The following is a 13,391-nucleotide window of genomic DNA, read 5'->3' as shown; positions in this document are numbered from 1 at the left end:
GAAACGACGTGATATATTAAATAAATCTGATCAAGATTGTGATGATTACTGTCTCAAAAATGGAAGTTACCCTGAGGTTGGTGGTAAAACAGAAGACACCAGAGATCATAATATTTATTATAAACGTGCAAGGGAGATGGTGGTAGAAGAGAATGATTACACATCATGGAAAGATCCAAACATATTGGTTGACCGGCTAAGACTTCTACATGGTTCGCTTTGTGCAGGAAACTATTCGTGCATCAAAGAAATATCCTTCATACTCAAGGAACTGAGGAAAGCTGGCTACATAGAATAATGGCTTGTTTTACTGGCATTTGTATAATGTAAAGAAATAAAATAAATAATTTAAATTATAAAAATTTAATGTTTTTATTTCTTGTATTCTGATTTCTAACTAAGACTTAGTTCTCGTAACTTATGCTTCCTTTTTGCCTTTTTGTTGATGGAGTTTCCAAATGTGCTTACTTTTTTGATGGTGCTTCCAAAATCGGCTGCCTTTATGATGGTGCATCCAAAATGTGCTGCCTTTTCGTTGTCGGTGCTTCCAAATGTGCTGCCTTTTCGTTGTCGTTGCTTCCAAATGTGCTGCCTTTTCGTAGTTGGTGCTTCCAAATGTGCTGTCTTTTCGTTGTCGGTGCTGCCAAATGTGCTGTCTTTTCGTTGTCGGTGCTTCCAAATGAGCTGCCTTTCTGATGATGGTGCTGCCTTTTCGTTGTCGGTGCTTCCAAATGTTTTGTCTTTTTGTTGTTGGTGCTTCCAAATGTGCTACCTTTTCGTTGTCGTACTTCCACATGTGCTGCCTTTTCGTTGTCCATGCTTCCAAATGTGCTGTTTTTTCGTTGGCGGTGCTTCAAAATGTGCTGCCTTTTCGTTGACGGTGCTTTTAAATGTGCTGCCTATTCGTTGACGGTGCTTCCAAATGTGCTGCCTATTCTTTGACGGTGCTTCCAAATGAGCTAACTTTTTGTTGTCGGTGCTTCCAAATGTGCTGCCGTTTCATTGACGGTGCTTCCAAATGTGCTGCCTTTTCGTTGTCGGTGCTTCCAAATGTGCTACCTTTTCGTTGTCGGTGCTTCCAAATGTGCTGACTTTTCGTTGTCGGTGCTTCCAAATGTGCTGCCTTTTCGTTGATGGTGCTTCCCAATGTGCTGCCTTTTCGTTGACGGTGCTTCCAAATGTGCTTCCCTTTTTTGATGTTGCTTCCAAATGTGCTGCCTTTTTGTTGATGTTGCTTCCAAAATGTGCTTCCTTTTTGTTAATGGTGCTGCCTTTTTGATTGGACTCTTGGTCCTCTTGTACGCGTAAAAAACATGATCCGTCTGTTTAGTTGAATATAATTAGCGCTGACGATGAGGAAGGTCGTGATGTTCGGAAATAACTGGTCTATACGTCTGACATTGATTATGACCCGGTCTCTCGGTCCGAAGACGCTTGGTCTATATGTATGGTTTTGTACATGAACGGTTAAGAGGTTATTCAGATTATCGAAAAACTAGACTTTCATGTTAGGCTTATCGGCAACGTATTTAAATCGTCGAACATTGTCGTACATTGACTTGTGTTTTATTTTTGAAGAGAGAATGATTTATAAACTCCGCGAAAGGTAATGGAAAAACAGAATATTAAATTTATTTTATACTTAGTTACACTTGTCACTGTTCAAGTATCGAATCGAGGGCAAAAATCCGGCGATTAAAAATGTAAATTAATGAGTGATTTTTTGATGAATTTTGGATTTTTTCCCGAATTTATAGCTAAATAATTACACGATTTCCAAATGGCGTCCAAATTTCAAGATGGCGGGACACTTCGGTAATAAATTTTTACTGCACTGTAGCGGGTTGGAATTAAATTATCCAGATGGAAATGTACTCTATAAGACGAGTACACACACACACAAGATGGTGTACTCCAGCAGGTGGTAGCTCCTGGTAGCATGTACTGAACATAAAATGTTGTATCCATGATGGTCTACAAGGATAAAGTCAAATTTCAAGGTCAAGGTTAAAGGTCAAGGTCAAAGTTCAATGCCAACAGTTGAGGACAAAGGTATGGTGAACAGAAAATTATACTAACATGGTATCAGCACACTCTAGCTGACGTAAACAAGATGGTGGTCTCCAGCGGATGAAGACAAGCTGGCGGACATGACGTATTACTAGCCTACTTGATATATACCTTGTTATTGGTGGTGGGGGGAGTCTGTCTGCCAGCGGCTTCCTTGGAGGAAGGATCGTTCGCCATTTTTATTTTTTTGCCCTTGCCGGGTTCGAACCGAGGACTTCGAGCTCCGTGTCGTAAATGTTTGTTTTTTAAATATTTTTTTTATTAAAATTTTATTGATTGGATTTTTTTTATAATTTTTAATTTTTTTCATTAAAATCGGATAATAACTAAAGATTTTAAAGATAGCGGGCGTAACGATAATTGCAACGATGACGTCATAATCCAAGATGGCTGGCACAGCATCCTAATTTTCAAGGTCATCACCTCGGCGGCTTAAAGCGCTAGCGCTTAGGACTTTTAAGCCGCTTTTAGGAATTTTCGTGGTTTCTAAGGTAAAACTACTTTTGAGGATTTTCTAAATCCTAATTTTTAATTGTAGAATTTTTTAAGATTTTTTGGTGGAATTTTTTTCTAAAACAATTGAAATTTTGGCGGATTTTGAGGAATTTTGGGCAATTTTTTCCCAATTTTAGGCAATTTTGGCACATTTTGAAGGACAAATGTCAAGGTCAAGGTCAAAGGTCAAGGTCAAGGCCATCCGAGATGGCCGCCTTGACGTCACAATCCAAGATGGCGGTCGGCACCTCAGCACCTCCCCCTGGACCCTGGCGCCTGACCGGCTATTACATACTACTTATTGTTAACATATTTTCTTTGTCTGGTTCAATTTTAATTGCATATCGTATATATTTTATTTCAAATCAAATATCCTAAGCTGTAATACGAATTATTTTTGGGTGAACTGAACTTCATTTCGAACTTAATAGATTTAGTTAAACTTTACAGTTGTGCAGTTTTTTAAAACTTTTCTTTAAAATGTATTATCCAAGCTACAACTTTATATTTTAATGTATCATATCCATAATTTTGTAGACTTTATATAAAATATTTGTTTCATCAAGGAAACCGTTTATTTTTTTTTACATTTGTTTGTGATAACAACTTGCTAATGAACAGTCAACTACTATCACTAAATGCTATCAGTAGTAAACTTAAAACCGTTATAATCTCATTAAAGTTTCTGGGATACGATGCTTGTGTTTGTGTTAACAAAAAATAATGTCCTAATATGTATCTCAGTTTTACTTAACGTGTTATCAACTTAACAGTTTTAAAAATGATATTTTGTACCACAAGGGACAGATCACGCAACAGAGCTGCAGCGTTAGGCCTCCAATCATGTCCCGGCCAATCGAGTGTCGTCCCCGTGAGAGGCCTGGACCCTATTGGCGGGTTGACATGATGCGTTTCTGTGCCGCTTGCTTTCCGCAAACACAATCACCCTTCGCAGGCTGCAAATTGCGCATGGTCCCCCCTCCCACGATGACGTCATTTCATCATGATACAAAGTGAAACATAATTTTTTTTTTCATCCCTTTTGGTTTTCATCAATGTGCGGGTGAGAAGGTTTTTTTTTTACAACCTTATTATTAAATGCTTGACACGAAGTATTAGGTAACGTTATTTTAAGCGTTCACATTTGAAAGTAAGTCTATGTTAACCTGTGATAAATAAATATATACCTATATATAGAAATGATCTCCAATCTCCATATAAAAAACGGAGTTTTTGATTTTATGTTAGTAAAGACTAAGTAAATTATAGGTAACAAGAATTTATATGTATATACACACACGCAGGCGAAAATCTGTAGGATTGCAGTGGGATGGGGGGAGGGGAGGGTGTTCACGGGATAGTATTCATCATTACCATTTCACAGAGATGATTTTGCAAATTTAAGCGGCCCTCCTCAAAGAGGGGCTTTTTGATTCCAGGAGGCGGTCTTCCGTGCCCCCTCTCCAGGATCAACACACACACACACACACACACATACATATATATATATATATATATAGATTGTGCGCATGTTTTATTACTTTTTATAAACCGATCGTAATTTAAGCGGAATATTGTTATCTCCTGGGAAAGTAACGATTCATTAAACAGAATAACTTATCTTAATGGACAGTATTTCATTTAAGGATAATAATTTAAAACATGTGTATCGAGTATATAATGTGTATGTTTTACCACAAAAATAAGTCTTTTTTGTGGACTTGTGGTTGGCTGTGTCTATTCAGAATTATTGCAGTCCATAAACAAACGTCAATTGTCTACTAAATTTTAAAAATTCCTATTTATTCTGAAATCAAACTACAAAAAACTATACAACAAATTAAATAACTAACCTCGTTTATTTTTGTATGGTCATGCAGATAATTCAAAAATTAAAACAGCATATAAACAGCTTTAAAACATATATATATAGGTATATATAGGTATATGCCTGCTTGACATCTTGGCTCAGTGCTTAACGCTTTCAGCTGTTGAACCAAAAGTCACCGGTTAGATTACCACGCCCACGGCTAGGTGTTGAGATGTCTCTTCACTTCCATCTGCAGTAGGCCATCCCTCCCAGTCCACTGGAGTCACGCCAAGGCCGTCTGATCGTAGCGATGTCTGGGTTACAAGCAGTGTTGTTAAAAGTACTCGGAAAAAGTGATTGGGCTCAATTACAATGACTGTGGTGATAATGTAACTAATTACAAGTAAAAATTACTTTACATAGAAGTAATCAGTAAAATTAAAATTACAATTACTTTCCGCTACAATTTTAAAACTGACCTACGATTCAATTTTTTTACACTTTGTTACATTAATAAACATACATGCATATATGTTTTGTTAAAAAATGATTTCATGTAATAATTAAATTTATTATCTTTAATTAAATGAATTATATTTGAGGACAAACATGTTTGAATAACATCAAAAGACTTCATACAAGTAGCTACCTGTAATAAAAGTAGCACTCTTTAAATTTTGGAATTTACCTTACAAAACAATTGCATTTTAAAGTTCTCATCAGATAGATTCCCTCTCTTGATGGCAAAAACATCTTTACCAACACTAAAAAGACGCTCAACGGGAACACTTGACGGCAGTGATGTGTTAAATTTTAAAAATGCAGCTTTTAGGATACGGCAATGTTGGAGACACTGCAAGTCACTTTGGCTCTTCATTTTTGATCATAGCTGTTGTGCATACGATCGTAGCACTACAAGCGTAAAATTATAAACTTTACTAATACAAAAGTGTATGATCTTCTTGTTCTTAATTGTATTCATTATACGTTCATAGATAAAAGTAACGGCAAGTAAATATAAAGTATCGATTACCTTAATATATCGATTACAATTTATGTTATGTATTCCGATTACAAGAACGAATTACATTTTTTAAATGTAATTCGTTACAAGTATAAATTACTTGAAAAGTAATCGTTACAAGTAATCCGATTACTTGTTATTCGTTACTTAACAACACTGGTTACAAGTCAGCCTGTGGTCTGATTATGATCAACCCCATGATTATTACCATAATCATCGTTATAGCTAATATAGCCTTTCAATTCACGTTACCAACCTGCATCTATGGCTAAAGAGACAATGGCGTAGAAACAGAATTTCATTTGTCATACTTGGACACGAACTTTCGTGTTCTTGAAATTAAATGCCATACAAAATAAACTGTTTTTTTATTAAGTTAATTAATTTTTATTTTAAACAAAACACGTTAGCTTTAGTTTACATTTCATACTTTCAGCAGAAACGCATCCCGAAAAAAAATTAGGTGCATAAATGTGATATTTTAATTTTCGATTAAATTTTGACAGTCAAAACTTTGCTGAGGCTGAATTTTTGTTTGATATAAATAGAAATAATATGTATGAGAACTTATATAACATAAACGTCTCTTGCCATTTTGACAATTTTTTTTTCCTTTACTAACGTTAGATGCAGAATTAACCTGATAGCCAGTGCCAAAGTTGTTATTCATATTTTCTGTCCATATTTAAACTTTTTCGCATGGTTATATACCTATTTCGTACTATCATAGAAAAATATATTTTTTTCTCTTCTTTCTAAGACACTGACATATTTCAACTGCCAGATTATTTCTTTAAGTGAAAATATTTCTTAGAATATATACACTATTAATTAGAGTTCTAATTTCGTTTAAAATACTATGCTTATATGCATACATCCAAAAATTATACATTGAAATAACTTCAAAATAAATAATAATTACAAAATCAAATAATAAAATAAAACACAATATTTATAAAATTTGACTAGTTATACTAAGGTCACTGACAAACATTCTAGTGTTCAAATATATTAAAATTATTTTAAGTATACATGAAACATGTTATTTCCTGTTGCTACCACGCAATTTTGAGACGAGGTATGACTCGTGAAAAAGGAAGATGACGGCTTTAGTGCATGGTTCAAGATCTTCACGTGTTCTGTTTGCAAATGTCTCGTCGTTGTCAGCCTACTACTTTCACAGGTGCTGTCATATCGCTGACATTAGACGGTATTCTATGGGTTGTCTGAGCGCTAAACATTAGACATCAGCTCATATTGGCTGGTTCGACAGTGTGTTCGTGTACTCTTCTTTGTTGTCCATTTTTAAGGGTATTTTTCCTTAACAACCAGCATAAACCAGAGATGACCTGTGCAGAACATTAGTCTGTTAAAACTAGCAGGATGTCGCGTGGGTTTTGCTGAAGTGGGCGCGTTCCTAAAGTTGTACTTGCTCCTTGGCGACCGGGCGCGGAGCTGAGTGCTCTCAAGGCTGCAGGTCTGGGAACGACTCGCTGCCACGCCACGCTCGTCCGACTCGGACTGAATAGCCCGCTCTATTCCGCGGGAGTCGCGTCGTCCGAGAGACGTCGGCGTCGGCTGGTTCGAAACAACCAGTGCGGGGAGACATGAGCGCTCGTCATGCCATCTAGGGGAGTGTGTTTCCCCCGGACTTCTTTCGAGGGGGAGCTGAATTGTTGCCCCTTGGAAGGGCAGCCCTTCAGGATTTTTCTGACAGTAGTCTATTTGAAAGGTTGTCTGAATTATTGCCCCTTGGAAGGGCAGCCCTTCAGGATTTTTCTGACAGTAGTGTTTTTGAAAGGTTGTCTGAATTGTTGCCCCTTGGAAGGGCAGCCCTTCAGGATTTTTCTGACAGTAGTGTTTTTGAAAGGTTGCCTGAATTGTTGCCCCTTGGAAGGGCAGCCCTTCAGGATTTTTCTGACAGTAGTGTTTTTGAAATGTTGCCTGAATTGTTGCCCCTTGTAAGGGCAGCCCTTCAGGATTTTTCTGAGAGTAGTGTTTTTGAAATGTTGCCTGAATTGTTGCCCCTTGGAAGGGCAGCCCTTCAGGATTTTTCTGACAGTAGTGTTTTTGAAAGGTTGTCTAAATCGTTGCCCCTTGGAAGGGCAGCCCTTCAGGATTTTTCTGACAGTAGTGTTTTTGAAAGGTTGTCTAAATCGTTGCCCCTTGGAAGGGCAGCCCTTCAGGATTTTTCTGACAGTAGTGTTTTTGAAATGTTGCCTGAATTGTTTCCCCTTGGAAGGGCAGCCCTTCAGGATTTTTCTGAGAGTAGTGTTTTTGAAATGTTGCCTGAATTGTTGCCCCTTGGAAGGGCAGCCCTTCAGGATTTTTCTGACAGTAGTGTTTTTGAAATGTTGCCTGAATTGTTGCCCCTTGGAAGGGCAGCCCTTCAGGATTTTTCTGACAGTAGTGTTTTTGAAATGTTGCCTGAATTGTTGCCCCTTGGAAGGGCAGCCCTTCAGGATTTTTCTGACAGTAGTGTTTTTGAAATGTTGCCTGAATTGTTGCCCCTTGGAAGGGCAGCCCTTCAGGATTTTTCTGAGAGTAGTGTTTTTGAAATGTTGCCTGAATTGTTGCCCCTTGGAAGGGCAGCCCTTCAGGATTTTTCTGACAGTAGTGTTTTTGAAAGGTTGTCTAAATCGTTGCCCCTTGGAAGGGCAGCCCTTCAGGATTTTTCTGACAGTAGTGTTTTTGAAAGGTTGTCTAAATCGTTGCCCCTTGGAAGGGCAGCCCTTCAGGATTTTTCTGACAGTAGTGTTTTTGAAATGTTGCCTGAATTGTTGCCCCTTGGAAGGGCAGCCCTTCAGGATTTTTCTGAGAGTAGTGTTTTTGAAATGTTGCCTGAATTGTTGCCCCTTGGAAGGGCAGCCCTTCAGGATTTTTCTGACAGTAGTGTTTTTGAAATGTTGCCTGAATTGTTGCCCCTTGGAAGGGCAGCCCTTCAGGATTTTTCTGACAGTAGTGTTTTTGAAATGTTGCCTGAATTTTTGTTCAAAAACACCATTGCAAGAAAAATTCTGAAGGGCTGCCCATCCAAGGGCCAGCATTTCAGCCCCTCTTTCGAGACGCCGTCGGAGACGAGCGGGCCGTGACGTCAGACCCCGGCGCGTCTCCCGTGCTCCGAGTGCGAGCGACGCGACCGCCGCCCAGCGGACGGACGACGTGAAGTGGCGGTGCGGCTGGCCGCTGTCCAGTCGGCAGTCTGGCTGCGTGTTCACAAACTGGAAACATTATTATTATTTTTTTGACGTGATAACGTCTTATAAATCGATGAACGCCGGCTGCACGCACGAAAAAAGTACGACTCCTTGTCACGTTCCACCTGAGCCGATCGTGCAAGCGAGAGCGCGTAACCAGCGATATAGAGGCACGATCGGCTTGTGACGCATCTATTTCTCTTCCACTCACGTTATCACGTAAAATTATCGTCCGTAAACCGACATACAAACAACTCCCTTTTTTTGGTAAATTGAACAGAAATATTCATGTAAAATTACATGAAAACAACTTTATTAGTAAAATAAATGTGCTCGCAGGAGTACTGGGTTCTGATAATTACCCGGGAATTTATGCTTTGTGTTGTTCCAGTACCTCCAGCTATTAAAGTTTTGTAAACTATTCGCTAAACAGATTCCCAGTGTTAACTGTGCATATTAATAAACACGGTGAAAATAAAATAAAGTCAAATTGTTGAAAATTCGATTAACTTTTCCAAGGTTAAAAAATAATTCTATAATGAATATAATTATATGCAAATTTTTGGAAGAAATATTTAGCATTATCTTGGAAAGCGTATTTAATTTATGCAAAAATAACTAATCATATGATTTATTATAAGAGAATGTACCTCCAGCTATTAAAGTTTTTTAAACTATTCGCTAAACAGTTTCCCAGTGTTAACTGTGCATATTAATAAACACGGTGAAAATAAAATAAAGTCAAATTGTTGAAAATTCGATTAACTTTTCCAAGGTTAAAAAATAATTCTATAATGAATACTAGCTGCCCGACCCGGCTTCGCACGGCTATACTAATGGAAAAAGAATTATGCCACATCTCCCATTTACAGTAATGGTAAATAATAAAAAATTCCGTGAAAATTTATTACAATGCTGTATAATGTACCGATGGTTTCCCGACTCGTGCACGCAACATAAAACTGATGTACCCGTACTTCGCTACGGCAGTCTACAGGCAGATCACTCTTGCGCCGCTCATAATACATGCCCCTCGTTGTGGGTACGCCACTGCCGCGCGATGCCTGTTGCCATGGAGACGCAGAAGGCATGAACAATGCAAAATACTGTTCTCATGCAGACAAAGTACCCACTGTTGCCTGGTTTTAACCACCTATGCTATGGGATCTAATTTTCGGAAAATGTCATCCTGCGTAACATAAGGAACATTACTGTGAAGTTTCAAGTCTGTAAAATATATATACTTGAAAAAAAAGGGCAATTTTTGATATTTAAAGTACTTGCAAAATTTCAACGGTGATGAGGACTGCACTAACAATGAAATAGCCGTTGCCATAGAGACGAATGAAGCATCAACAAAGCAACAGCCGTTGCCATGGTGATTTCCTACCAAAAACTGGAAATAAAAAAAAAACAATTTAGGGGTGGACTACCCCTAACATTTATGGGGATGAAAAATAGATGTTGGCCGATTCTCATAGATACCGGATAAGCACAAAAAATTTCATCAAAATCGGTCAAGCCGTTTCGGAGGAGTATGGCAACGAAAACTGTGACACGAGAATTTTATATATTAGATAATTATATGCAAATTTTTGGAAGAAATATTTAGCATTATCTTGGAAAGCGTATTTAATTTATGCAAAAATAACTAATCATATGATTTATTATAAGAGAATGTTTAGTACTTGGGTAGTTTTTATTTAAATGTGAGTGTCATAAAATATTTTGAAACCGTTCTAACTATAGCATTGGATATATTAGAAAAAAATTCTTCATAATATATTTTTGATCTGTATAAAATAGGATGTTGGTATGTATGTGTGTACGTATAACGTTTATAAACTCCGACACCGTTTGTCCGAACGTCATGAAAGTTGGCACATCTAATTGTTTTTTTCACACACAAGATTTTTTGCTATCCATTTTTGACGTGATAATGTCTTATAAAATAGATGAACGCCAGCAGCATGCACGAAAAATCATGACTCATTGTCACTTTCCGCCTGAGCCGAGCGTGCAAGAACCGGCAAACCACCGTGCGAGAAAATCTTCTATAATATCAAACAGGTTAAGGCGGGCTTTTTAATAGCAGCATTTTAGAACATTTGGTTTATTTGTCCAATTTCGTCATTTCAAATTAACAATTTATTGACATTGATTTGATTTCAGTTTATTTCTATCACTAATTGTTCGTGATTTTATTTAAACGAATTATTTAAATTAAATTTCAAAAACTGTAAATACTATTAGAAAATTAAAAAGTATGTAATTTTTCATCAATGTATTATTTATGACGTTATGACATAAATTATCGTCTGTAAACCGACATTACAGACAACCCCCCTTTTTTTGTCACTCGCCGCAAGATGGCGCTGCACCGCCCCAACTTCTAAACCATTCAACTTATCTCCATTAAAATTGGTATTCATATATATTTTAACATGGAGAATATTTTCGCGATATCCATTTATCAATAACTCGCCGTTAGATAGCGCTGCAGCGTACCAACTTCCTTCAACCGATCGCATTATATTGTGATGTTGACAGTCCTTTATCCTCAATAACAACAAATAATGAATAAGAATGTGATAAGTAATTTGTGTGTGAGTTAAAAATGGAATATCATTACCGTCTGAAGTGCTGGACATCAATATGAATAACTATTTTTTCTTTTGTTCATAAACAAATGACATTTGTATCAATTATCTTTGTTCATCTGTCAATTAACTTTAAATATTGGAAATTATTTGAAATGCCACGCAAATAATCGCACATAGGAAGATGAACCCAAAATGCGCGGCAACTGTCAGCCAGTAGAGCTGCCGAAACATATGAAGCGCGAGAGGCACGCTGGAAAACTAACCAATCAGAGCCTGTACTTCAATTATTAATGAAAAACAAGTATGTTATTTATCATCAATTTATACCAATATAATTAATAGAATCTTTAAAACATGATTAATATTTCATTTTTTTTACAAGTTTTTCCAAAACTCTTTTTAGATTCTAGATTACATACACGACATCCATTTTAGAAATACTGATGTAAATAAATAAACACTGCCAAGAAAACGCCTGCCGGGTTCTGCTAGTATCTGCTACGTTATGTAAATCAAGTATATATTATGTGCTAATTTGTTGTTGATATTTTTATATTTTCTTAAGATTTGGAAAATTAGTTTTTATTTAATTTAACTTTGTATGTATGCATTTTTTGTTGTTTTTCTTGGGTATAGTTAAAATTAAGCTCATCTTTCACGTACGCACTTAGTAAAGATGTACGTGATTTAGTGTACGACAATGTGGCACACCTTGACGTCACCACTTTAAAAAAGACAATAAATAAATATCACATGCGAATCCGTACTCGTCCTCGGGTTCTGGTCAGATGTTGACCTCGGTCGCAGTCCGGACACAGACCCAAGAGGCGTTATGCCAACCAGACGGGGGTTTCGGGCGAGTGTGAGACCCGGCCCGGAGTAGGACTTCCTGTCGGTCCGGCTGCCGGCATCCGGCTATCTGTCGAGTGCTGATTGGCTGCGGCCTCGGCGCCGGGTATTTTTAGGTCGCTGAACCGTTGGCGTCTTCGGCGTAGCTTCCCGTGGCAAGCTCCGCAGATCCTGAAGGGCAGTTTACTGTATCACACAGAAAAAGGTTTGTTTCAATCAAACATATTGTTTGTAGGCTATATGGCGAAACAAATATTTACTTGGTGGAACAAAATATTTTGTTAGTTTAACCAAACTCATTTGAAAGATTTGTGCAATGGGAGTGCATGACTTGATGTAGGCTTTTGGACATACGCCATTGCTTAGCACATGTATGTCTGCAGAAGAAAACTACAAAACAAAAAAAAAACACAAATGACAAAAACACTAATCAAGCAAAAATTGCTGTTGTCAGGATTTGTGTTTTTTTTTTTTCGTTCTGTTAGTCCATTTTTCTTTGTTTTTTCCTTGTTTGTTGACCATATTCCTGTTGTGGAATATTGTGTGGCGTTAAATACTGACAACAGCAATTTTTGCTTAATTAGTGTTTTTTTGTAGTTTTCTTCTGCAGACATACATGTGATAAGCAATGGCGTATGTCCAAAAGCCTACATCAAGTTAACCAAACTCAGGAAGATACAAAAATAATTTGTTACACCTAACCAAATATACGTTCGAGTTGAAAAAACCATTTTGTTGGGTCAAAAGAATCTTTCCTACTACAAAATATTTGTTTGAATTAACAAAATATATTTATTTTGCCATATACGAACAAATATTTTGATGAGGCAAACAAACCAATCTCTCAGTGTAGGATTCAACTAGGCTTTCGTAACACACGTGACAGCGCCCTGTTGGAAGTAATGGGGGTTAAAGTAAGGTTTATGATATTTTGAAAGAACGATGCACCTGAAATATTGGAAGATTTTTAAAATTAAGTATGAATATTTTTTTTAAGGTAAGGGTATCTTTGAAGAAAATACGCTCCTGGAGATCGGAAGAATGATCCTGAAGCTAAGTAGTAGGCTCATACACTGAAATACTTATAAATACGAGGGTTGTTCCAAAAGTAAAGAACGTTTGTTTATCTACAATTTTTTGATGTAATGTAAAAAAAAAACTTATTTTTGATCACGTATGATACCTACCGTAGCTGTTTTTGTACTTATAGTCACCATGAAAATTTAAATATTTTTCATAGCGTATTACCAGTTTTGCTATGCCGTTAGCATATTCAGTTAGTTCGTTATCACTTCCGTGTATAGTGAAACGTAGGGAACTTGTTGAATTTTTTTCTTCAATAC

The sequence above is a fragment of the Bacillus rossius genome, chromosome 8 (assembly GCF_032445375.1).
Source record: "Bacillus rossius redtenbacheri isolate Brsri chromosome 8, Brsri_v3, whole genome shotgun sequence".
Taxonomy (NCBI): domain Eukaryota; kingdom Metazoa; phylum Arthropoda; class Insecta; order Phasmatodea; family Bacillidae; genus Bacillus; species Bacillus rossius.
Note: the sequence above shows the minus strand (reverse complement) of the source record.